At 36.2% G+C, this 26,951-nt stretch overlaps 1 protein-coding gene across 3 annotated transcripts in view; it reads left to right on the top strand.

The window, feature by feature from the left end:
- Positions 1-26,951, top strand: part of LOC145673072 (facilitated trehalose transporter Tret1-like) — a 527,605-nt gene that overhangs the window by 266,092 nt on the left and 234,562 nt on the right. For 2 of the 3 annotated variants that reach the window (XM_081742424.1, XM_081742421.1), the window contains exon 1: positions 4,022-4,242. The exons of the other annotated variant lie outside the window; for it this stretch is intronic. The gene's annotated coding sequence lies outside the window, so the exon portion shown is untranslated. Of the gene's footprint in view, positions 1-4,021; positions 4,243-26,951 lie in introns of those variants that run through there. 3 annotated transcript variants of the gene reach the window in all.

The raw sequence follows: 26,951 nt of genomic DNA, 5'->3' as shown, positions 1-26,951 counted from the left end.
CAGCATGCTTGGCCATCTTATTCGGCACACCGATTGGATCACCGTGTTGACAGAAGGAAAGGCATAAGGAAAACTAGGAAGAGAAAGACCAAGGATAGAATATCTAGATACTGTTATGAAGAAGATACTTTATAATAGTTTAAAACAGCTCTCCCAAGCGAGTGAAAAGTTTTAAAATTTCCATTTTGCTCACCAACCTATGGCTGAGGTGATGAAGAAGATGAGAGTTAGAAAGTTGCGGTCAGTTTATAAAGAAATTTCTTTTCTTTATCCTGAACTAAGACAGATTATTCAAATCTTCAGCTGCTGTAATGAATATATTCATATTGTTATTATTTGTTAAGGATGAATAACTATCTATTTACAAGAGCAAATGTTTCTTATATAATCAATATGGAATTATAATTAACAGCAAATATTGCACAAATTGCTATATAAGGGTCGAGATTTTGATAACCTCATTTCTTTTCTGTTTGTAAGTCTGTTTACCCGCCAATTCTGAACGAAGAGCACAAAGCACACACACACACAAAATCTTAGAAGATAATTAATTTATCTACTACAACTTGAAGTTAACCAAATGGCGTACACTTCTTATCATTATAATTAAACAAACATTTTGTGGATTGTACGTATTTTACGCTTAGAATTTAAAATAACTTTTGTAGATAATACAATTCTTACGCTTAGAATTTAATTAATTTTTGTGTACCGTATTATATTTTTCTAACGATTAGAATTTAACTAACTTTTGTGGGTTGTGCATTGTAACTTTCATGGATTATACTCCTTTTTTTTTTTTTTTTTTTTTTTACACTTACTTAGATGTTAAATAACTTCTATGAATTATACATATTTTACGTTTAGAATTTAACTAACTTTTGTGAAAATAATTCGAACGTTATAAAATCAATTCCTTCAATCAACATGATTAGTTTTAGGGTTGCCCACGAGATGAGAATTGAGACTTTCTTATCTCGAAAAGATATAAAAGTGATGTCTCATTAATAGAGTGGTTCGTCCAGCAACACACCAGTGTTCACTTGCTAGATGTGTAATTGAAGCATGTGTTATCTTTGTTGTTGTTCGATCAATTTTGCCTGCTTTTAAATGCGAGTAGCTAGTGAGTGTTGTACCTTTAAAGAAGGATACCTTTACTGCTAAAATAAAGTACTGTACAAGAGTAGGAACAGATTCTAATTTCCAGATGTTTTATGCGCAGCTGAGATTATACTTTTAGATTGGCTGTGGTCCAGGGACGTACGCAGGGGATGGGTCCTGGGGGTTCGGACCCCTCCCCGAAATTGTGACTTTTGTGTAAATTTAGCCTAATTTTAGGGGCAATTTTAGGAATTTTAATGTAAAATACCTTCATATTTAGTTTGGACCCCCCCGAAATAAATTCCTGGGTACGCTACTGCTGTGGTCTATATTGTGTTCTCAACGGGAATCGAATACGACGCCACGTGCATCAAAGGAGTGAGCACGTTAACTTTAGATTGTATACAATATTATCTTAATGGTATGGCATTTCATGCACAGATTAACAGTGTAACGCACCTTTTTTTATATGTATAATGTTAACACTCCGATCGTCCATGGGTTATTATTAACAGTTAATTTTAGTCAATGTCCTGAACTTTCTCCAATAGATTTTTCATCAAATTTTCCTTGTTAATTTTGCTCAGTAATTCATTAAATTTTATGCGTTACTTTTATGAGAGGAGGGACCACAGTGGTTCAGTGGTGGAGTTCTCACCTCTTGTGCTAGGAAATCCTGATTCGATCCCAGACTATGTGAGTTTGTGATTGATAACATTTTGTCCATAGGTTTTCCCGAGGTTCTCCTGTTTCCACCTACGTCCTTATTCCATCCGTTCCTTCACCATTACCAGTTATCCTTAGCCTACAGACCATAATCGTAGGACGTTAAACTAGAGATATCATTGTGGCCACGGTGATTCAGTGGTAGAGCGTTCACCTCTGGTGCCTGGGGCCCTTGGTTTGATCACAGCTCGCGCTAAGTGAACTTTGTGGTAGACAAACACCGTGTGTGTGGGTTTTCTCGCTGTTCTCCCATTTCCTCTCACTTTCTTCATTCCACCATTTTCATTCATTGTTTATCATTACCATCTGCTTTACTCTAGGCCAGTGGTTCTCAAACTTTCAGAGAGCTCCCTCGTGGCTAAGCGGTTAGCGTACGCGCCTTTGGCGCGGGAGACCCGGGTTCGATTCCCGACGGGAGCTCATGTGGTTCGGATTCCACGTTAATCAGTAGGTCCACGTCTCATATAGCCTCGCTGCTGAAAGGGACGCTAAACTAAAATCAACTCAACTCAACTCAAACTTTCAGATAACGCGGATCCCCTGTTCATTCGGGAAGTGATCTGCAGATCCTCTTGGAATGCTATCTAAAATTTCACATGGTATTAAAAATATACTAATTAGAATTACTACTGACAAGAAAAAGATCAAGAAAAATAAGTAATTTATTCTAAAGATACATGATTGTTACGTAGTGAACGAAATTTCAATTGAAAATACAGTAACTTTCAAGACTAAAAATCATTTTTAAAAAAAGGAAATTCACTTAATAAAAATCTCAAATGAGGGGTCATTAATGTGAGGGATAAAATTCTTCATGTTTTTCCACAATTGCATTGAAATCTGAAAAAAAAAAGTTTTGTCACCATCAATTTTAGGTCCGATTCCACATTACGACGATTTCGCTTTAAAATTGTAATACTGCAAAGAGCATAAAAAGTTTGCTCACATAAGTAAATGGTAGAGAATGGCATCAAATGTTGCAATGCCTTTGTAGACAACTCTTCGTACTCACAGCACACACGCAAACCAACACGACTCGATAGTTACTCGCAGTGGCAGATCTAAGAACATATTTTGGGAAGAGTTTTTCACTGATTTTTTTTCTAGAAATCCTAGAATTGGGCGGAGGAGGTTGATGTTTATAAGCATAGGAATGACTAACATTTACTTTTTTTTTTTTTTTTTTAAATCTGGAATTGGTAGTAATGGTGGAAGCTTTCCACCACTTGAAGATGGAATCCATGAAATTTCGAGGCGTTATACAGTTAATGTACAACTGCTTTTAGAAAAGTGCCCTAACAAAGGAGAAATTTCTCTCATTTGACATAGTCCTATAAAACGGTTGACCAACTTTAGGGCAGAAATTTAGTAAAGTAGGAAAACTTTAAATTTACAAATGTAGGTATAATTTCGAATTGCTTTCATTTTTGTAACTGAAAAAAATACTTCTTGCATAACAGTTGTGAGTTCCATTTATACAACACATTTCAATTTTTAAGCATCACGGACCCCCTGGCTAGGTCCCACGGACCCCACTTTGAGAACTACTACTCTAGCCGAAATAACTGTAGGACGTAAAACTTAAAGATTTCATTTAATTAGAAAGCTCATTTTTATTTCATGTGTTTTATGGTCAATAGCGTCATTTCAGGTTAGGACTTGGAGGATCTGGGGCAAGACTCCGACATAAATAGTTTCATTAGTGTACTATCATACTATTGATTTTATATATATAATTGCCCAATGGTCTCACCACATTCCTTTGATTATGGTCCATTACATACTCTGAGCAGTAAAGGTATTTGAAAGGATATTTACCGTTCAAGCCACAAGAAACGTAATTTTGGGCATGTCTGAAAAAAATGAGGTATTTTCATATTTGGAAAATCAAATTATATCGCATAACAGTCAATGTTATCTTTAATGTATTTTACGTACTGTTGGCTTCTATGGAACATCTATGACATACACACTGACACGCGCGGTCACATATGTAATGGTGAAGGGGGGGAGAAAAGTCTACATCATTGAGGAAGAAATGAGAAAATATATATATATAGAAAGAGATGCTTGCACTCATAAAAAAAGATTACACGCACGGAGAGAAATTAAGGGGGAGGGGACGAAGGGCCAGACACACTCACACCACGTTAGATACATGCTCATATATACACACAATGACGTAGAAGAGGCAGAGTGTTGTATGTGTCTGTCTGTGTGTGTGTGCGTTTCGCGGACGCTTTTCAGTACATTGTTGTCGGGCAGCCTGTTCGCGTGTGCCATTGATTCCCCGACAGCTGTGGGGTCCAAGCCAAGTTGCGCGGGCCAGGCCAACTTCTCTCCCGCAGTCGGGTGAACAGCGCTTGTGAGAATAGATGGTCCTCAGGACACCGCGTTGACTTCGTATCGACTCACGTGAGTAACAAATCTCGCTTGCATCTTTTTCTTTTTATCATATTGTACTACTTTGTTTTTACGATTTTTTTTACACAGTTATTGTTACTAAGGTATCTATACATGTCACTGGCTATATAATATAAATATTTACGCATAGACATTCACTCAATATTCTTGAATGAAATCGGATTTTTTTTTCTTTTTGGAGCTAATATGATTGGTTCTACAGAATGAAAGGGTGATTGTCCTTGTTCTTTCCAAATTCTCCGGTTATTTTGCACCACTGAGTAAATAACACGAATCCGGTATTCGTGAACAGTAACGAAATTTCATTCTTTCAATGACCGTAAACACGGTAATTTTGACTATATAATAGCCAACAAAATTATCCCTAACTACGATAAATCGATCATTCTGATTAGGGGGAAGGCATGGTGGCTTAGTGGTAGAGTTCTTGTAGCTGGTATGAGGGAATCCCTGATTTTGATCCCCGGGCACACGATGGTAGAGAGTGCATGGGGTCCTTGGTTCGATCCCAGCTCGCGCCAAGTGAGCTTTGTGGTGGTGGACAAACACAACGTGTACGTGAATTTTCTCGGTGTTCTCCCGTTCCCTTCTACTTTCTTCATTCCCCCACTTCATTCATTTATCATCTCTTTTAGCCTAACCGCATAACCATGGGACGTAAAACTTAGAGGATTTCATTTTTTCCCGGTCACACGAATTTGTGATAGAGGATTTCATTTTTTCCCGGTCACACGAATTTGTGATGGACAACATCATGTTCGTGGAATTTCTGGAGATTCTTCCGTTTCCTCTCCCATTCTCATTCTGTGAATTATTTTATAATAATTCTCTGTCATTAGCCTAAAGGGCATCTCCTTTACCCTAAAGGGGACATAACCTTGGAATGTAAAACTAAAATGAGCATTTTTCACATTAATTCTTTTGCTTCTCTCGAAATGTATCTAGTGATACATTTTAGTATATCTCCATTTAAGCATCGTATTTGTGTTATTTATTTCAGTGATACAATTATATATACTTTATTTAGATACATTTAAGTGCGTATTCTATTGACACCAAGTAACTTATGTGGAAAAAAAAAACGCACATCAAATTTCCATTGTCAGTTAAATTAATACAGTGAGTTCTACATGTAGAATTTGTTTTGTATGAGACGCTGTTTGTTTTTTCTTGCGTGAAATTGAGAAACCGGGACACACAACCTTATTTATTTATTTATTTAGATCTATTTCTTTTTAGAGGAAAGTTAATTTGAGCATAACTGTAATTCCTTCACACAACTGCATGTTGTTTCTTTCCTTATTTTGTATTATAATGGCCTTGCAGAAGATGGTGATTGTTATCCGAGACGGTGAGACGGTCTCATATATGCATCGCACAAGGAATCGAATTAAGACCATGAAGTTAAACAAATGAAATATTTTCCGGACGAGTGCTTGACGAGATAACATTTTTTTTTAAAGCGAAAGGACTGAGTTCGATTCCCGGAAGTAGCAGGCTTACTTTTGATCCAAACAGTTGTAGAATCGATCCCAAGTCATCTAAATTTGTTGCATATATTGTTGTTTCCATGGTTTTTCCAAAGGATTCTTCCCTGTGCCCAGAGGCGGATCAATAAAGTAAAAACCTGGGGGGAGGGCCAGCCAGAACTCAGAACATGATAGGTATATCATGAGTTTATTATAAACTTCCAAAAATATATAAATAATAGATTAAATTATTTTTGTCACTCAAAAAACTGGGGGCCTAGGCCTCCCCCCAATCCTGGGTTAGATCCGCCACTGGCTGTGCCCTTTCCTCACTGCATTCCACCACTTTCTTCTTTATCATTTAATTTCATTTTACCATAGCACGAGGTATATAACCGTGGGATTATTGACTTAATTATTTTATTCCGGTTCTTGGTGAGGGTACATATTTTCGGATCCACGCTAAAATGAAGGCGCTCATTTCACGTAAATCTCTTTACTGAAAATACTGTAAATGGAAAACTACAATTAATCAATCGACCAGATATTATTATTATTAAAACTAATTATAAAGCAAAAACATATCAGTCCGTGAGTATCCAAACTTCAAAACATTTGAAAGTTTGGGTTGCATAATTCTCTAGGCGAAGATATTAGATATTCTTTATTATGATAAAACACGCAAGATGCCACTGTCTGTCAGTCACGCTCATTCTCAATAGTTCACATTTAGGGTAAATACTTGCCACTAGCTGCGCGTCTTCTAGTCCACGCCAAAAGATGTCGCCCGTGTGCAGGTAATTGCAGACGAGCCGAAGACTTGTGAGGAACAATTAATAATAATAATAATAATAATAATAATAATAATAATAATAATAATAATAATAATAATAATAATAATAATAGGTTGAAATCCATAATTTATTGTCACACACTTGTGTGTTCACTATGCTGACCTGGACAAGGATAAATACAAATAAGTGAAATGGTGACATTATGATGTAGAATACTCTTGAATTATACGTACTTACAATTAGTGACTGTCGATCTGCATGAGCGAAAGTTCAACCTATTGCCCGGTGCATCAAAGGTGACGTCTTCTCCTTTTGAACTCTAATGCTTCCTGAAGTTACATTTCGAGAACTTTTGACCGATGCCTTCAGTGATATTACGTGTTCGCCGTTCCAGTGGTCACAAAATAGTTCATTTGTGTGTAAAAATAGACTATATACACGACAGCAGGAACTGCTTTATGAAATCGGGAGACGTTCTTTAATTTACACGAAGGACTATTGCCGGCCTACGGCTTTTAGTTAAGTGATCTGTGTTCATGAACGCCCGAAGATAGGGCCAGAGTGGCGCCCGAGCCCCTGCTGGCTCACAAAAATATATACGTGTATATTAAATACCAGAAATACTAGACTAATATAGCAATCATGGAGATGCCCCCCCTAGAAAATTTTCTTTGGGCGCCCCTGTCTGTGGTGAGTACATTGACTTTAATTCATATTGTTTCCTGCTTTGTAGACAAAAGTTCGCTACTTCTTAGTTTAAACACCTCTCTCCTTTCCTTGACAAAGTTGTGAAACAATGAAAATTCATTAACCCTCTTGGAACTCGAATCCGGAACCATGCACATTGAAGGATACGCACTACTCCGTTTTCTACACCATTATACTTACAAGAATAAATAAACCGAAATATAGTGTGCTCAAGCAAAGGCAGGGCTCAAGCTCTTACGTTGATGCTTATCGTGAACTGCTATTGGTCCGCAAACTACAGGTTGGGAAAAGCGCTGCACTATACTTAACGTACCAACAAGAACACAAAGAGTGGAACAATCAATTTAACATTAAGGGACACAAAATTTGTTCGGGATGAAACATTGTCCCAATTCTCTCATCTGTTTAGTATGCTCTTCTTTTGTTTCTTGTTACAAATACGGAAACAATTAACAAGGTAGAGAGAGAGAGAGAGAGAGAGAGAGAGAGAGAGACGAAGAGAGAGAAAAGAGGCAGTTCTTCGATTTCCAATAACAACAAACTTGACGCAAATGGACGTTGTATGTTAGAGGTGTACCGCACTTCAATTTGCGCGCGACGACGTGGTGGGGAAGAACATATGCATAAAATGGTCCTTGTGTTTGTGCGATCCTGTGTTTACCGTGTCGTGCCCGTTACTTTTTTCTCCTTTAACTCTACCGATTGCCTTTCTCTGCAGAGGACCGTTCTGCATACACTGGTGGATTGTAACTTTAAACATAACCTATAATATTTAATAAAGATACATCGTAGATAAACGGTTATCGTCTTTACCTTTAGTGCGGAAACTCTGTAACAGTACGTGTAGTTTTAGTGGCGTACATAGAATGTTATTAGGGGAATAGGGGTGCAAACACCAATGCTCATATTGCATGCACCAATGCCCAACGAGGTACGTGACTTTTTACATTAGGATCATTAGGATCATGCTAGTGAACTTAAGGCCGTAGGGTCAGTGCGTCTGTCCGTGCGTATGTAATACGTCCATTATTTTACACGATAACTTTTAAGCGAAAGCAAATTTTTGAGTTTTTTTTTTTTTTTCAACAGACAGCTAGAACATTTATCGGTGGCGATAATTTAAATGGTGGTTATTAGTATACCATGTTGTACTTAACTGACATTTAAAAAACAAAGTCGTGTCCAAATACAGTAAACTATCGATTGTCCACTACTTGGCCCGCCAACCGCAGATAACCGAATTATATGAGGATAATACACAAGTTGGTCGAGAAAGAACAAAAATCAGTATGAAAATGCTTTTGGAACTTTTTTTTTTATTTCCAGTAAAGTTCCACACATACAATAGTTCTCTGTATGCTACTTACAAGCTTGGTGAGGAGGGCACGGTATATGAGTGGTACAGCGTTTACCCCTGATAAGTGAAGCCCCTGGTTCGATCCCAGCTCGCGCCAAATGGACTTTGTGGTAGACAAACACCATGTTTGTGGGTTTTTCTCGGGTTCTCCCTTTTCCTCCCTCTTTATTCATTCCACCATTGCATTCATTTCTCATAATCACTGTCTCCTTTGGCCTAACTGGCATAAGCGTGGGACGTAAAACTTAAATTATTTCACTTCAGTTTACAAGCTTGCTGGTTTCTTTCCTCACATAAAAATTGGATACAACTGGTTTTGTTTTTTCGTGTTAAAACACCTATTATTTTTTGACTGTTTTTTTTTTTTTTAAAAAAACATTTGTTACAAATTTGTGCATCGACGCAAAAGGGAAGAGAAAAGAGGAAAGTAAAACCACGGATAATCCGCAAAGCGGACAGCCTTCCCACAAGTAGTAGAGAGTTTACTGTATATTTATGAAACTATGTTTATTAACTTTCTTCTAGAAATCTCCAAACACTTGTTTCAATATATAACTGTTATTCTCTCAAAAATATATCAAAACGTAGTATATATAAAAATATGTATAAAATAATCACAAAACTTACACAAGTCGAACTACATAAAACATTAAAGATAGATCACAATAGTATATAAGCTTCATTTTTTTTTCCAAAAAGATAGTAATGGACTAGGTATATTCTCGTAAATAGAAGATTATGCCCGATGCTTCAATATATTTTCCCTGCACTGCTGTTGAATCCAGTGGCGTATGTAAGGGGTGCTTCTAGACTTAAGCCCCCCAAAATGTTATTTATTGTTTTAAAGTAAATGAAACAACTTGCAGAATTTTCACATGCTTAGGTATAAAGTTTTTGTGCGTCAAATTTTTGATTAACCGTAGTGTCAGAAGAAGGCCTCAGAGTGTATATCGTGTAAGGTTGCCAAGTGGTCGTTATTTTTTTGTCAGGCTCAACTATACTATATTTCAACGTTCAAATTCCATCATTCTCCATCCATTTTGATGATTATGAACAGGACTGGTAATTTTGTTTTTCAGGGTTGGCAACCTTTGTATACCGTTATACAGCATTTTCGCTTTATTGTGACCTGTTTTGAATAGTTTCTTATGATCCATAGGTGCCATTTTTTTTTTTTTTTTTTTTTTTTTGTAGAACTCCCGATATATATTTGCAAAATTTTTAGTTCGTCGTTGACCACACTGGAGATTTTTCTGCCTTTAGCCAATCCAGTATCAAGTATTACTCGTGAGCCTACATATGTTTCACACAAAGAATGAAATTCCTTTCTTAATCCCCAAAAATAAATCGACACGTCTTTTATTTTCAGCTATGTTACATTTGTATTTTAGTTCGGGGGATCTTTCTCGATTCTTGAAGGTCATAGTTCATCTAAAAGAATATTAAAGAGTGGGATGGGGGAAACTTTTTTTTTTAAAAAAAATAGGGGAATGTCAAACGTACTAGTGTAGGTGCAAACTTCCGCACCTGTGGTGGTGAGAACACATCTTGCGGAAGACTTCCGGCATAGCAAATTTCCTGTATGTCACCTTGAATCGGCACATTGAGTTCTTTTCATCTTGAATCAAAAGTAAAATCTATATTTATATTCACCTGTTGCTGCAGGAAAAGAAAAATAATATAGTTTAACCCTATATTGCATGAATAGTTTTTTTTTCTGCACCCACAAATAAACGTAGCTAAAGAGCGATAGTTACAAGTTCTTTATGGAATTTAAAGACCTATATTAGCGGAAATTGTAAACTTGATAGTTTATCGAGTGAGGAACGCGACAATGAAATACATTATTCGTTTTTACATGAACTATAAGAAACGAAAGTAGTTGATGGAGCATAGTAGACACAAACGGATTAAGAAGAATCGCTTGAAAGGGGAAGATTGCATCCTGGGTGTTTAATGTGGGCTTAAAATACGGTTTTCCTCCCATATTCATTATTCTTCATTACGCTAATTACTTCGTAATAATACACTGTGTTTATCATACGTTTTCCGTATCCTACAGGCGATACGATACAGTTGTTCGTGTTACTGTTTTCATATCTGTACACTCATTTTTAAGTACTTTTTTTGTAGCTGTATTTTAAAAAAAATGTATCTGTACACTCATTTTTATATATAAATTTTACTTGTTGCTCGTCATAATATCATCATATTAGTATCCAACTACAGGCAGACTATGTGCTGAAAACTGAGAAGTTTCCGTGCAACAATATTCTGAGTAAACCTTGCACAATGAGGCTGAGTAAATAAGCAATTATACACTTTAAGAGGCTTAATTACTGCGAAATTAAAATACCGCTTATTTTACAGTAATTATGTGATATCTTCAAATAGATGAAAGGTAATCAAAATGTGGAACAAGAGCGCACCAGACAATATTATTTTGCATGAGGTACCGTTATCATGAGTCAGCTAGTAGCTATCAGTTTGCAGCCATTTAAAAACGCGATGATAAATGTTGATTTTCTAAATGACTCGAAATCGAAAGCAGATAAGTGAGTCGTGATAAGAGTATCTTATGTAAAATAATATTGTCTAGGACGCTCTTGTTCCACTTTTCAATTATATTTTTATCTATTTGAAGGTATTACATAATTACTGTAAAATTAGCGGTACTTAATTTCGCCGTGATGGAGCCTGTTAATACCATCCATTGATTGTACTCTACATCTCCCTCATTTTCCTTCCACCATACCATTTGCCATGTCCCACAGAAAACAATTTCTTCTTAAATATTGTTGCTTCATTTATATTTACCTCTTTTAGGTAAGGACAGGACTTACAGTTTAAAGCAGGATCTGGAATACTGTAGGGCATTTGATGCTCTCCCATTGAAAATCAAACCCGGGATCTTGTGTAGAAAAGGCACGCACGCTAATCTTTATATCAGCAATGAGAATTTTGTTTCTGTTTCCATTATAATCCATAATTGTTTCTTCTCTTCCCTTCTGTTCCCAACATTTTCTTATCTTCCTCTTTGCTTCTCCGTATCAGCAGTTCAAATATCTCTTTATATGTATCACTTTTGCGTAATGTCCACTTTTCTGTCCCGTACAGTACAAAACATTTAAAGAACGACCTACAAAATACTTCACCTTACTGAAACTGCTCACTTTGTTACACGTACATTCCGATAGTGTAACATATCTTCGAGATTCTACCAGTTTTTGCTCAACAACATTATAAATTATTAGCTTAATAAGGATTGAATGAAGTACTTAAAATATATATTAAGGGTTTAGTGAACATCTTTCGTTAACAAGTTTGGACAACTTATTTCTTAAATCTGTCAGAATAAGAGCATTCCTTAGAGAGAGGATCCATTCTTCATAGCATTTTAAAAATACTTATAACTGTACGTGACTTTCGGAGGAATTTTTTCTTGCTTTTTCTTTTAAAGGGAGTTCACATCAGTGTGATTTTTCATGTTCTTGAGTGGTCGCATCTCACTTAGAAGATCTATAGCATCGTTACGACTATATAGTTCACATTTACATCTTTTTCTTGATTCGAATCTTTCGTATCCTGTTTTAGAAATTTTAATTACTTAAGATGCTTGTACTGTAAAAGAAGTTGTCTTTATGTTACAATGTCTGTTTACAAGTAGTCTGTCTATGAGCTCACTTGTGGCTAAGCGGTTAACATACGCGCCATGGGTGACCCGGGTTCGATTCCCGGCGGGAGCTCATGTGGTTCGGATTACACGTTAAGCTGTAGGTCCACATCTCATAGAGCCCCTTTGCTGATAGGGATATCAAAACATAAGTAATCTGTGTGTCACTTTTTAGGAGTCTGTGTGTCACTATTAGGAGTCTGTCTATCATAGTTAGGAGTCTGTGTGTCACTGTTAGAAGTATGTGTATCACTGCTAGAAGTATGTGTGTCACTGTTAGGAGTCTGCGTGTCACTTTTAGGGTCATTGTTAGAAGTATGTGTGCCACTGTTAGGAGTCTATATGTCACTTTTAGGGGTATGTGTGTCACTATTAGGAGTCTGTCTATCACGGTTTGGAGTCTGTGTGTTACTGTTAGAAGTATGTGTATTACTGTTAGAAGTATGTGTGTCACTATTAGGAGTCTGCATGTCACTTTTAGGAGATTGTGTGTGACTGTTAGGAATCTGCGTGTCACTGTTAGGAGTCTATGTGTCACTTTTAGAAGTATGTGTGTCACTGTTAGAAGTATGTGTGCTACTGTTAGGAGTCTGTGTGTCACTTTTAGGAGTCTATGTGTCACTTTTAGGAGTATGTGTGTCACTGTTAGAAGTATGTGTGTCACTATTAAGAGTGTGCGTGTCACTTTTAGGAGATTGTGTGTGACTGTTAGGAATCTGCGTGTCACTGTTAGGAGTCTATGTGTCACTCTTAGGAGTATGTGTGTCACTGTTAGAAGTATGTGTGCCACTGTTAGAAGTCTGTGTGTCACTTTTAGGGGTATGTATGTGTCACGGTTATGGGAATTGTGTGTCAATGTTAGAAGTATGTAAGAGAAATCAAACAACAAAAGATACAATATGCTTCTTAATAGTGTATATTTTTCATATACACACAGTACATAAATAAACAAATGATCTAATTCCAGCAGAACGAAAGATATCAACTAGTAAAAAACAATATATTTTTCGATGACCTCAAAGAATCTTCCTAATTTTTCTTATAAACTGCTCATTAGAATTTAGTCTTAAACAGGTCACTATTCTGCTCGACACGGACGCCCGCAGAAATTTTTCCAATAAAGGAGATGAACAAAAGACCAATTTCAAGAGGGTGGGGGGAAGAAGACGGACATAAGCACAGTCGCAGAATTGATGTACGCAAGGGAGGTTACGGGGTTTTAACCCCCCTTCCCCTGTTGAGTAATACGTGCAAAAATAAGCATGTATATCATATTAAGATATACAAAAACAATCCCCCTTGACGAACGTGTGCGTAAGCCAATGCAATTAAGTATTCCGTCAAAGTTTTGATAACTCCATTCTTTGTTTACCGGGTAACCCTGGGAAGTGGATGAACACGAATGTAAAGCATGAAGGTTGACTGAGACTGTCGCTTGTAACATGTCAACATAATCAACGACTGAGTTCTAAGTGAACGTGTCAACAATCATCGATTTGTGCAAATGAAAAATCTTTAAGTTTTACGTCCCACGGTTATGCCGGTTAGGCTAAAGGAGACGGTGATTATGAGAGATGAGTGAAATGGTGGAATGAAGAAAGTGGGAGGAAACGGGAGAACCACGAGAAAACCCACGACCACGATGTTTGTCCACCACAAAGTTCACTTGGCGGGGGCTGGGATCGAACCCGGGACCCCAAGCACCAGAAGTGAATGCTCTACCACTGAGCCACCGCGCCCCCGTGATTTGTGCAAATGAAAAGAAGTCACAATGTCAATGTGTCCAGGAGAATTTTTGAACAGAATAGACTGCTGTTGTAGAATCCAGTCACATAACATTGTCTTCATCTCTTTATTCACGAACTTGAACTCACCATGGAATTGATATAATGTAATTGTATTTAATAGTTGTGTGAGCAGTTTTTGAAGGTGGATATTTGACTAGAAAGTCTGAATTACAAATACTCTTTCGAGCTCCTTTGGGACTAAGCGGTTAGCGTACGCATCTTCGGCGTGGGAGACCCGGATTCTGTTCCCGGCGGGGGCTCATGTGGTTTAGATTCCATGTTAATCAGTAGGTCCCGTCTCATATAACATAAAGAGATGTTAAACTCAAAATCAACTCTACTCAACAAATACTCTTTCCTCTGTCAGTTGGCTTGAAATTGGTTTTGTGTTTCTTGCTATTATGCTAGAATTAGAAGAGTCACTTTCTGATACCTTGAGTCTGGACACGAAGCCGCTCAAGTCACCAAATGTATTTATGAATGCACCGTAGTATCTCTCGTATCTTTTAAACATTTTGGAGTATGTAAATATCCTTTCAGATGCCTCCAAGCCTTAGGATTAAAAACAAAGCAACGTATAGTATTCCTAGGAGCATCTCTTTCTCACTAAGATCAATGACAACTTTCGGCAAGATCTTGCCTTGGAATGAGTGAATAATCATACTGTAACAGTGATTGGTGTATGTCGTCAAGAGAAAGCTGTACTCTCTTTGTTCCACGTTCTACCTATTGGAGGTATCGCTATGGAATAGTAAAGAGTAATTGCCCGATGTGGTTCGGCAAGTCAACCTGGGCAAGCTGGCATGCCCATTGAGCTTAAATATCATCTGGATGGCACTAATCAGCTTAGCGACTCCGAAAGCTATGGATTCGACACTAATATCGGTCATTTTGGACATTCCATTTTCCACTCCCTTCTCACCTCGTGCTGATAGGGCTAAATTTGGACTTAAACGAAACTAATAGTGTCACTATTCTTATCAGTGACCCCAAAAACTATGAATTCTACATTAATATAGGTTGTTGTGGATTATTTTTAGATATCACTCACTTCACACACCCAAAATGTTACTAAGGTGTCTGACCCCCCAATGTAATGGTTTCCAGATTGTAAGTTCGGGAAATACTAAGCACCCCTTAACCCTTAGCCTATACTTAGTGACGTCCTTTCAGAACTGGCATTTCTTAGTATCCTTCTGTTCTAAATCTTAGCTCGACCAGGTGGGTGCTTTTTGCTGCAGCAAAGTGCAATTGTTACGTTCGTTTCCGTTTTAAAATTAAAGTATATAGTGAACATTGTAAACAATGGCGGCAATAATGGCCTCGGAGACCCCGCAGTTCAGGAAGCTCACTCAAGTTATGAAACTTAATTCGCATAGACCTTGTATATTTGGTTCTTCAGGGGGAAGAGGACAAAGCCGGTTTCGCTGCTTTTGGTTCAAACCAAATATATTTGTACCATTCCAACATCCAGTTTAAACATTAAACAAACTAAAGAGTGAGACAAAGTTAATAGCGTTTAAAGGCGGAGCTTCGATTTCCCTTTAAACGTTGTTATCAAATGCGGTGTTGCCACATGTTGTTCTACCTTGTGAAAGCAGAGAACGAGATCTGTCTAACAGTTATTCATCTGTTTGCACTGTAACTTTTGCTTAGCTACATGACAAAGTTCGCTTAGACACACACCATCAAGTTTTTCCCACACTTTAGCAGACAAGTGCACTACAACCTTTCTATTTCAAATGTGCTCTCGGAAAATATGTGAAACATACTTCGCTCCATTCCCGCCACTCTCTTACATAGGAAAGAAGTGAATGACATCGGTTGTGTTGCCAATTTGTCATTCAGTCCTGGCTAGTGAAGATCGTAGGCTACTTAGGATGGATAACAAGACAGTGCAGGGAAGTCCATGAAATAATTCAATTTGGCAATCCTGTCCTTACTCAACCATTAAAGGATATCGGCCACAGTAACTTGTCCTTCCTTTTTCGAAGAGGCTACAGGAAACACATCGACAGCAGCGCCAGCAAGGGCACATTTGAAATAGAAAATATATCTAGAGACTCATAATAATAACGTTATCACTTCTCCGCAATTTAACTTACCTGAAGACGGAGAACCTTCAGATTTCATTACATACTTAAGTATCTCGTTTCCAAGTTGAGTATTTCTATATAAAACAAAACAAAAGGTAAATATACTATTTCGTGTGAAATTTTGAGCACTAATCAGGAGACACACTTTAGAGATGTATCCATTTTGTTCTTCTGCTGAACAAGATTACAAACTAAAACGAGGTTTAAATCCTGTGATGATTATCCTTTTTATTAAATAAAAGTTGAAGTAATAGTTTCGTCTGCCACAGAATCTCTTCTTCTGCATACAAATGAAGAAAACAATTTAGCTATGTTAACAGAATATATTCAGCAGGCTTTAGGGAGCTAAAAAAAGGAAGGAGAAGTGTTTTACTCATTTATGCAAATTCTTGTTCCATCTCTTGGTTACTCTCCTTCAGTTTAAACAAACATTACAAACACAATGTACCATACCCGTAAGGGATGAAACCTAAATCTCTTGCATTGTTTACTTAATGTGTGTGTGAGAGAGATGAAATTGTAGACGGGAGATATGGAGGAGAAAGACGACCGCAAAGCACCAGATTATGGCCGGGAGTGTGGTCACATAAAAACCATCAGATGTTTTGCGTTCGACTGATGTTATAACAATAGAAAACGTTGTTTGCAGTTATGTGTTGTTGTATACAAAAAAAAAAAAAAAATTACATTAAGAGACCCCATTATGACGAAATTAAAATACCGCTAATTTTACAGTGATTATGTGATATCTTGTAATAGATAAAAGATAATCGAAATGTGGAACAAGACCGCCCACATCATTCATCAATATCATTTTACCAATATCATTTTACATGAGATACCGTTATCACGACTCACTTATCTGCTTTTGATTTCCAATCATTTAGAAAATCGGCATTTATTTTCGCGTTTCTAAATGGCTGCAAACGGAGAATTACTAGGTGATTCCCGATAACGACGTCTCATGCTAAATAATATTGTCTAGAGCGCTCTTGTTCCACATTTTGATTATCTTTTATTTATTTGAAGATATCACATAATTACTGTAAAATTAGCAGCATTTTAATTTCGCCGTGATGGGCTCTCTCTCTTTAAAAAAATGGCATTACGAGTAGGTACATTGTATTAATGAAATTTGTATCGTATTACGAAGGAAAATTTGTAACTAGCCCCTTTTTTCTCTGTAGTTAGTTAATAAGCATTTAGTTACTTTCTCGTTCTAACGGGTAAGATCATTTCAATGGTATGCTTCTTTTTCCTATGAGAATTATGACGTCGACAAACAATACCAAAGCTTGTATATCGATTACAGTGGCGAACTCATGTGTAAAGACACTAATTGCTCATGTGGGGTTTGCACTTGGATTGTTGTTATCGGTAAAACATGCGTTTAACTGGTAAGCACCTTTTTAGCAATGACATTAATCATATTAAACATTGTGGAGAGTTGATGCAAATCTTAATATTTGATTGAATCATTTATTCTACCAAATATGGTGAAGAGCACTTACATATACGATAAATAAATAAATAATTGTTCTAGCAGGACTGCCTCGGTGGTTCAGTGGAAGCATTCACCTCTGGTGAGTGGAGTCCGTGGTTCGATCCTAGCTTGTACTTTGTGGTGGACAAACACCGTGTGCGTAAGTTTTCATCGAAGTTCTCCCACTTTCTTCATTCCACCATTTCATTCATTTCTCATCATCACCGTCTCCTTTAGATTAGTCGGCATAACCGTGGGACATAAAACTAAAAGATTTCATTTCATTTTTGTTCCAGCAAGATTAAAGCTAACCATATTATTAAATATGAAAAGCACGTGTTCTAGTACCGAAAAAATTCGTATTTTCTTCAATTTTCTCGAAAACTGCGCATTAGAATTTATCCCTCAACAATGTCATTTTGTTCAGTCCTATGAGATCTCTCAAATAAACACAAAATAATATAAAAGATTTACAAATATAAATTTTTAGTTACTGACTGAATCAATCACATAAAATATTGGGGGAAAAGTTTACATATATGTACATTCTACTGATTCAACCTACCATGTAGAAAATATTATCAAGAGTTATACAGCACTATAAACTTTACTTCATTACACCAATCATACACCGGTTATACGTATAGGATTATAGTATAAAGTGTGCTGATTAGATGTTTCTGAAAATTTTATAGAATATTACAAAATAAATGTCATCTTTTTTTCCTGAAATATTTTTGGTATTCGCTAATCATCTGGTAAAATTTAAATTTTACTTATTAAACCATAATCTATAAGAAATATATTGTGAATAGTTGAAGTAAATATTGTGCTTCTAAGTGGCTAACGGGCGTAGTTTCGGATTCGATTCCCGGCTAGTCTCCTCGGATACAAATTCTAATATAGTGGTAATTAGTAAAAATAAATATTAATGATTAAAAAATTAGAAATAATCTTGAAACAAATTTGACTTATTTGAATAAATCTACTGTACCTTTAAATATAGTGACGTGATATAAATTTTACTAAGTAAATCAATTATATAATATGTGAATCGCTTGTATAAATTACACTGGTTGAACAAATTACATAATTCTATAAATGATTGTGAATAGTTGATGAAAATATTACTAATTGAATCAATCACATAAAAATATCCTACCGATTATAAACAGATTTTACTGACTGAGTGAACGAAAATATAATGTATTGTGAAGAGGTTATATAATTTTTACTAACTGATTTAATCATGTAAAACATTGTAAAAGTTTGTAGAAATTATGCTGATTAAATTAATTACGTAGTTTTCTTTAATATTCTAAATAGTTTAAAGAAAGTATTGTTAATTATGCCAATCACATACAAAAATGTTCCAAGTATCATAAATTGTTGAAGTACGTAGATATTTATTAACTGAACCAATCATTTAACAATATATGATATCCAAAGATCTCAAATGAATATTACTGATCGAATACATAAAATATAAATTGTTATGAAGAATCTATCTAAAATTTATCTGATTACAATAATCATACATGTTTATGTAAATTTTAGTTACTAACTGAATCACATAAAATAGTGAAGGAAAAGTTTGTATATAAATTCTGATGATTCAATTGATAAAGTTTACATAAATTCTTGTCAATATTGATACAGTAGGACGTCGATAATCCGAACGCGATCCCTAGAAGCTTTTTATATTTTGCCTTAGCACTAGCGATAAACAAACAATAGGGTTATCCGTCGGCGTTGTGTAAAGTCAGTGTATTTACAAAAGCTCGTTCATATGTGACTGTTTGTCATACATATTTTTATTTTTATTTTCCCTTAGCTCTATACAAGTTAAGTTTTAAGTGTGAGTTACAATAACAGGGTAATTTAGTTTACGAGCAGGTTATTCAAGAACCTTAAATGTAAGTAGCCTTACGTACGGTATTGTAATTACTGTATGTACTGTATAATCCCTGTATCGATAAAAGAGTATACCGTACAGTATATTTAAGTCTAAGTTGCATTTTCTTGGTCATTTTCGAAAATCCGAACTACCTGTGGTCCTAATTAGTTCGGATTTTCGACTTCCTACTATATATAAACTTTATCTGGTTTCACCAATCACATAAAACATATCTATATATAAAATTTAGTTATTAACTCGATCAGTCACACAAAGCATTGGGAAATGTTTATAGAAAAAAAATCTATTGATTCATTCTATTATACCTAGGCATATAAAAACATTGTCAGTAATTTGTATGAAGTTTACATGATTACACCAGTCACACATAAATTGGTACCATGTTGTGTAAAATCTACATATACTACTGATTGGACGGATTGTCATAAAATATTTTGAAAATTTTATAGAATATTGAAAAATACGTATATATTGCTGACTATACCTTAAAAGAATTGTAATACCGAAATATGCACGTGCATATACACGCCCATATTTCGCATACATAATCCATACCGTGGATATTTCCCATTAAAATTTATCATCAGAAATATGCTATTAGCTTTTAATCTGCTGCAAATATTGCCTTAAAACAGGGAGTGTTCCTAACGCATATAAAAGACCATTAGTAGAAGAAGAAATATCCGCTGTTAATCCCTTCCAGAGCCTTCCGGTTTTGTTTGAATGATATATAGTGTGTTATGAATAATTGGAATCCCATTTAGAACTTCCCTATAAGACTCTAAGGACTTCCATAAGGGCCTATTCCTCAACATTGTTATCTCAAAGAAATCGATTGGTGGGAAAAAGTGTATTTGTGTGTGTGTGGTGCATGTGAGAGCAAGACAGAAGGATGTATGCGTCGTACTCATGTGTGTGAGAGTAAGGTGGGTGGCCAGCACCGCAGATGATTATGGTTCTTGAACATTACCACGCCCTAAGAAACCCTCAAGAGATATATATAACACATCTCCCTAATAACGGTAGGGTAGAAAAAAACAGTTCTCATCCGTACCGGTTGTTACCATCCAAGCACCTTCTCCATCATCTCGTAATAAAACATAGAAGGTAGGCAATAGTGTATGTAGAGGCATGCTATGAACAAATTAATACAATATGATTTACAACTTTCCGTGCAGAAACAATAGAATTATGGAAAATGTGAGTTCTGAAGTTGCCATAAAAGCAATCTGGGCATTGCAAGAATAATTTATTATTGCTTATGTGAATGAAAACAGAAGTTGTTGTTTTGCTAACAACCACCAGAACCAATGCATGTACTTTATTTTAGAGAAGTCTTCACTACAAGAATGACACGAAGAGCTCGTTTGTCTTGAGTTCTATGTAAATGATCAATATGGTTTCTACATGACATGATCAGGATTCGAACACGCTAACCTGAGCTGCAGACATGAATGTTGTACAACTGACCCTCAATTTAACTCATAAGAAGATTGGAAGCATTGTGTGGTGAAATTACGCTACTGATTAACGATACAATTACTTTGGGAACATCCATGAACGATCTATTTTGAACCTATACAGGGTGTTTTAAAACAACACCGAAAACCTTTTAGAGGTGATTCCTAACACCAAGATAAGACAAAAGCTATAGACCAACTTGGGTGCAGACATCCGTCATTTCTGAGTTATAGTCTGCCGGAAACATGAAAAAATGAACTTAAGGTCCATGGCTCCAACACTGTGGGACCTACCGTAGCCGGGTCAAGACTTCACTTAGGAACTAGTATGTATCCTATCCAAATATCTTATCTATGTTTCAGAATCCTGTGGTACTTTCGCAACAATTTTTATAGACGTAGTTGGTGAGTAGTTCAAATTATATGCCCGTGCCCAAATTCCCTCTATAAAAATTGTTGCGTTAGTACCACATGATTCTGAAACATGTATTTTTTGCATTGTGCACATATTAGTTCCAAAGGGAAATCTTGACCTGAGGTCGGTAGGATCCATAGTATAGGAGCTATGGAGCTTTCATGTTTTCTGCAGCCTATAACTTCGAAATGACGGATTTCTATACTAGGTTTGTCTATACTTTTTGTCGTATCTTGATATGAGAAATCACCTCTCAAACGTTGTCGATGTTGTTTTGAAACACCTTGTATACAGGTGCATGATGTCTTGCGACATAGCATATCTAGGTACAGGTATTTAGTACTTTGATTTACGACGTAATGTATGTAGATACAGGTATTCAGTACTTTATGCAACCTAGATACATATATATGGTTACAATCTGCCCTTCAAGTACATTTTAGATACTTTTGTAAAAATTTAAAATTGATTCTTTTGAAAAGCATAATTTGGTTTCAAGTAGAAATTTATGCTGTACAATATAAATTCAAAAATTTATTCAAATATTTTGTTTAGAATCTTAACATTCATCGTATATCAAATACAAAATCAATAATCGAAATCATTTTATCATATTCTCCAATTTCTCCATAGAATATTAGTTATAGCGAATTTCTTGTATAACATATGTAAAGCTGTTTTAAAATAATTTATTGGAAATAAATGTAAGTGTAAAAAAATATTAAGGAAAGAACATTTGAAATATTATTATTTCGTGCTGTGAAAATATCAATAAGATCAATATTTACTGAGAAGCTGTCACTCTAGATTTTAAGGAGGATGAAAACAGTTTTAGCTAGATTTAGCAGTGTCAGTCGCTTGTAGCGCTGTCCCTATACAAGATATCTCAGTCCTGTCTTCAATGCAGTTGTTTACAAAAGTGAATAACAGTAAATACATCCAATGTGCAACATGCATTCAAGTGTTTTATAAATCATTATTATTTGAGACAATTGTTTCATATACACTCTGTATAACTTAGAAACACACACACACACACACACACACACACACATACCGGTGCAAATCTCTCGATGGCATTCTTTGTATGTGTAAAAGGCTTCATTCATTCATTTATAATTACAATAATACAAATTGGTTTCCATTCTTCAGATAAAAATCTGTTGTTGGTTTTGTATTGTATGTCAAACCGTAATAAAATCTGCCATTAGCAACATTCTCTATATCCTTCGGTAAGGACGGATATATTACCGTTAAATACACACACATGTGTACATGTAGTTACCATTATATATATATACACAACCCGTATACATATAATAATACACTTTTACCCCATCCCTCAGAGACAAATAACATTGCGTGCCATGTGATGGTTAGAGAAATGTAAGGTGTATCGAACTTTTTAACGACCATACCACAATGTACGAGGTTAATGTCTAATCGATGGGTACGGAGGGGGAGAAGAGACGTAGAACGGAAGAGCAAAGAGTGACACAGTCGTCTGCCCTTGATTTCAGTAACCCCCTCCTCCCCCCCCCAATCTTTTTCCTTCTCTCTATACTCTATACTCATTTATCGATAACAGTTTAGGAGACGACCAGCCTCTATTATTTCCCGGGAGTTATATGAGCAACTTGGCTATGGGCTGTGATTCCATTGGCTTAATGGGGAAATGTAATATGAGATTATTGGGTCTATCTCCCCGCCTTGTTTCAATGTATACACCAATATTCTGTAGGAAACATTAGCATAGTAAAACAGTAAGCAGAAGCTTGGTTCTATTACAACAGAGATCTTATGAACTCAAAAATGATTTTCTCACCAACACAACAAACACATATACGAAATCGCTCTTTAGCTTCCGCCAATATCATTGAGCACAGCAGTGTTGTTAGCTATACTGAATTTCTAGTAGCAAGTGTGTACTTAATTGTTTTGGCTCACGTCATACAGTAAAGCCCCGATTATCCGCGAACGGATGATCCGTGAGTGCTGCGAAAAAAAAAAATAACCTTGCTGCAGTGCCGCTCTATTATTTGTCATAAGTAGTAGCTGCAGACTGACACTCCGTACGCAAAGAAGTACTGTATGTTCTAAAGAATAAAAATAAATTGTATTGTAAAAATCAATATTTCCAACAATAGTGCACATTTCGAATAGGGATGGCCAGAACCGGTTCCTGGTGGAACCGGTTTTCGGGTCTGAACGGATCCGGTTCTAGAAGATCCGGTTCCGAAATCGGTTTTTCGGATCCAGGGTCTGGAACCGGTTCCTAAGGCCCGGCTCTGGAACCGGGTTTTCGGATCCAGGTCTGGAACCGGTTCTGAAAACCGGATCTTCGAGAACCGGTTCCGCCGGAACCGGAACTTTGTGATCATCCCTAGTTTCGAAGTGCAACTCTATATTGTTATAAGGTATGAAAACGGGAATTGGGAAGAGTGGTTTGCGTGGTAGTAAGTTACATTCATTATTTATTGTGGAGTGAGTCCGGGAACGAACACTGAACCTTAAAAAAAAAAAAAAGTAAGCCATCAACCGGGAAAACACAAAAAGCCTTAGAATACGAAGGAATGAAGGTCGAAAATTACTGACAGATTTATTGCTATAGGTCTTGTAAGAATTTGTGGATGAGTGACAGGCTATTGCTCTTTTGTTTTGGTCATGGCTTTACAGAATGTATAGTCCAGTATTGTCTTTTGTTTACTGTTTTTTATTTTAATGATTTATACGTAGAGCAAATGTTTCTGCTGTACTGTACATATTTTATAAGTTTTATTATGTTTTCTGTACAATAAAACAGTTTTTATGCTGAAATATATTTTCGTGTTTGTACCTCATTTTAGTCCTTTTTCAGGGAATCCGCGGTGCCCCTGCCACCCAATTCCGCGGATAATCGGAGTTTTACTGTATGTGCAATTTAAAAGTTCATTTCGGTTAATGAAAAATCGGGATGAATAAAATATGTAGATTTTTAAATAAGAGATTCTGATCTGGGTTTTCTTCTGTACATAGTAACTAGCATTACAATAAATTTAAGAGGACTTTATGGGTATGCTCGTATGTACGTGTTGTATATCCGTATAATGAGTTTTAAGAAGCTTAGTTTAACCAAGGTCCTTTAGAATACCTTGTCTGTCTGTCCTTACGTCAAAAAATCTTAAGAACTATTTGGTTTATCACCATCAATTTTGGCGAGGATGTAGAAGGTGAAAAGTTAGGAACCAAGTTCTTGGTGGAGATGGTATTCCAACCGGAAATGGTGAAAATCAACAATTTCCGGTTTTTATGTTAATTGCTATATAGCAAAACGGCAATTAGACAGAGAGAAGCAGTTTTCTGTAATAAATTAAGCATCCCAAGACTATATTCCATCTCCACACTAATCTCTCAACTAACATTCCATCTCCACACTAATCTCTCAACTAATATTCCATTTCCACATTAATCTCTCAATTAATATTCCATTTCCACATTAATCTCTCAATTAATATTCCATTTCCACACTAATCTCTCAACTAATATTCCATTTCCACATTAATCTCTCAATTAATATTCCATTTTCACACTAATCTCTTAACTAATATTCCATTTCCACATTAATCTCTCAGCTAATATTCCATTTCCACATTAATCTCTCAACTAATATACCATTTCCACATAAATCTCTCAGCTAATATTCCATTTTCACATTAATCTCTCAACTAATATTCCATTTCCACATTAATGTCTCAACTAATATTCCATCTCCACACTAATCTCTCAACTAATATTCAATCTCCACACTAATCTCTCAACTAATATTCCATTTCCACATTAATCTCTCAACTAATATTCCATTGCCACATTAATGTCTCAACTGAAACCGGAAGTTGCAGAAACTTCCGATATTAGTATCAATTGAAAAAAATATATCACAATATACAAATAAAATTCCTTTATGTGTTGTGCAGGTGACGCTTTTATTTGTTATTTAACATATAATTTCAGAGCCAAAGATCTACATACCATAATATTTCGCAAGCTTCTATGGCAGGTCAAAGTATACCACCATGCCAAGTTTCATTACAGTCTACCACCAGGACGAATCGATTCGGTTGAACTGCTACTGTGTATAGTGTCCTTCCCATTGATTTTTCAAGGATAAATCAACAAATGTAGAATGAAAGTTTATATTTAAAACCGCATAAAATTTGTGCAAGAACGATACTTCTAATTAAGATTTCGAAGGGAAGGTGGAGATTGAAAGCCAGAACTCTTGAAAAAATTTGAATGTACGTAATTACTAGTCTTGTTAAGATACATTTAAGGAGAACTTCCGAAGGGAGCAGAGGAGAGGTGGAAAGTGCTTCATGGCATGATGAACCTTAGGGAAATGGACACCCCTGGTTCTGTCTTTGTCATTATCCCTGTATTGAAACCGAAAGTTTAATGTTATATGTATCTTCATATAGCAAACTGTAAGATATAACAAGTAATTGATTTCTGGTCTGAATTCAAAGCTCCTGGAATTTATTCTATTTCTGTTCCCCTCACTCTGTTGAAACCGGAAGTGCAAAAATCAACTACTTGGTTTCAATATTGGATTACTTAAGAGCCAAAACAGTAAGAGAGAATGAGAAATATGGGCCATTTTTTTTAAATAAAGGAAATCAGTTATTCCAAAATGTGATACGAGAAGTGATAATGTTTTCAATATTGGATTCAATAATTTGAAAGTATAGACTCAGATCCTAGGACAAGTCATACTGTTCACAATGCGAATACCCTTAGCCCTCTTAGTTCCTATCGAAATACAATACTATATTATTCACACCCTCCTTTGCGATTACTTGAAATAAATCAATATAGAATATAATCTTCATACGTGCTCCCAACATCACGTGCTGGCTTATAAACAACATCAAACGACAACAACAAAGAAGACACCTTCAACTGTCGTTAACGATCGTCAAGTAACGAAAATTAAGCAGCAACATTCCTGGATAAAAGGAGCCAACGCACCGCAGAAGGCATCAATCTCACCGATTGATCATCACCTCCACTCTCTAGGACGCTTGGTCTCTGAGAGCTGCTTTATCGTTACAACTCTCTAGGACGCTTGGTCTCTGAGAGATGCTTTATCCTTATAACTCTCTAGGACTCCTGGTCTCTGAGAGCTGCTTTAACTTTGCAACTATCTAGGACACTTGGTCTCTGAGAGCTGCTTTATTCTTACCACTCTCTAGGACGCCTGATATTTGAGAGATGCTTTATCCTTACCATTCTCTAGGAAGCCTGGTCTCTGAGAGCTGTTTTATCCTTACAATTCTCTAGAACGCCTGGCCTTTGAGAAATGCTTTATCCTTACCACTCTCTAGGACGCCTGATCGTTGAGACCTCCTTTATTCTTACCACTCTCTAGAACTCCTGGTCTCTGAGAGCAGCTTTATCCTTACAACTCTCTAGGACGCTTTGTCTCTGAAAGCTGCTTTATCCTTACAGCTCTCTAGAACGCCTGGTCTCTGAGAGATGCTTTATTCTTACCACTCTCTAGAACG

Source organism: Thermobia domestica, chromosome 16 (assembly GCF_964235325.1).
Source record: "Thermobia domestica chromosome 16, izTheDome1.hap1.1, whole genome shotgun sequence".
In the NCBI taxonomy this organism is placed as follows: Eukaryota; Metazoa; Arthropoda; class Insecta; order Zygentoma; family Lepismatidae; genus Thermobia; species Thermobia domestica.
The sequence above is the reverse complement of the archived record's forward strand: the minus strand, read 5'-3'. Positions and strand labels throughout refer to the sequence as shown.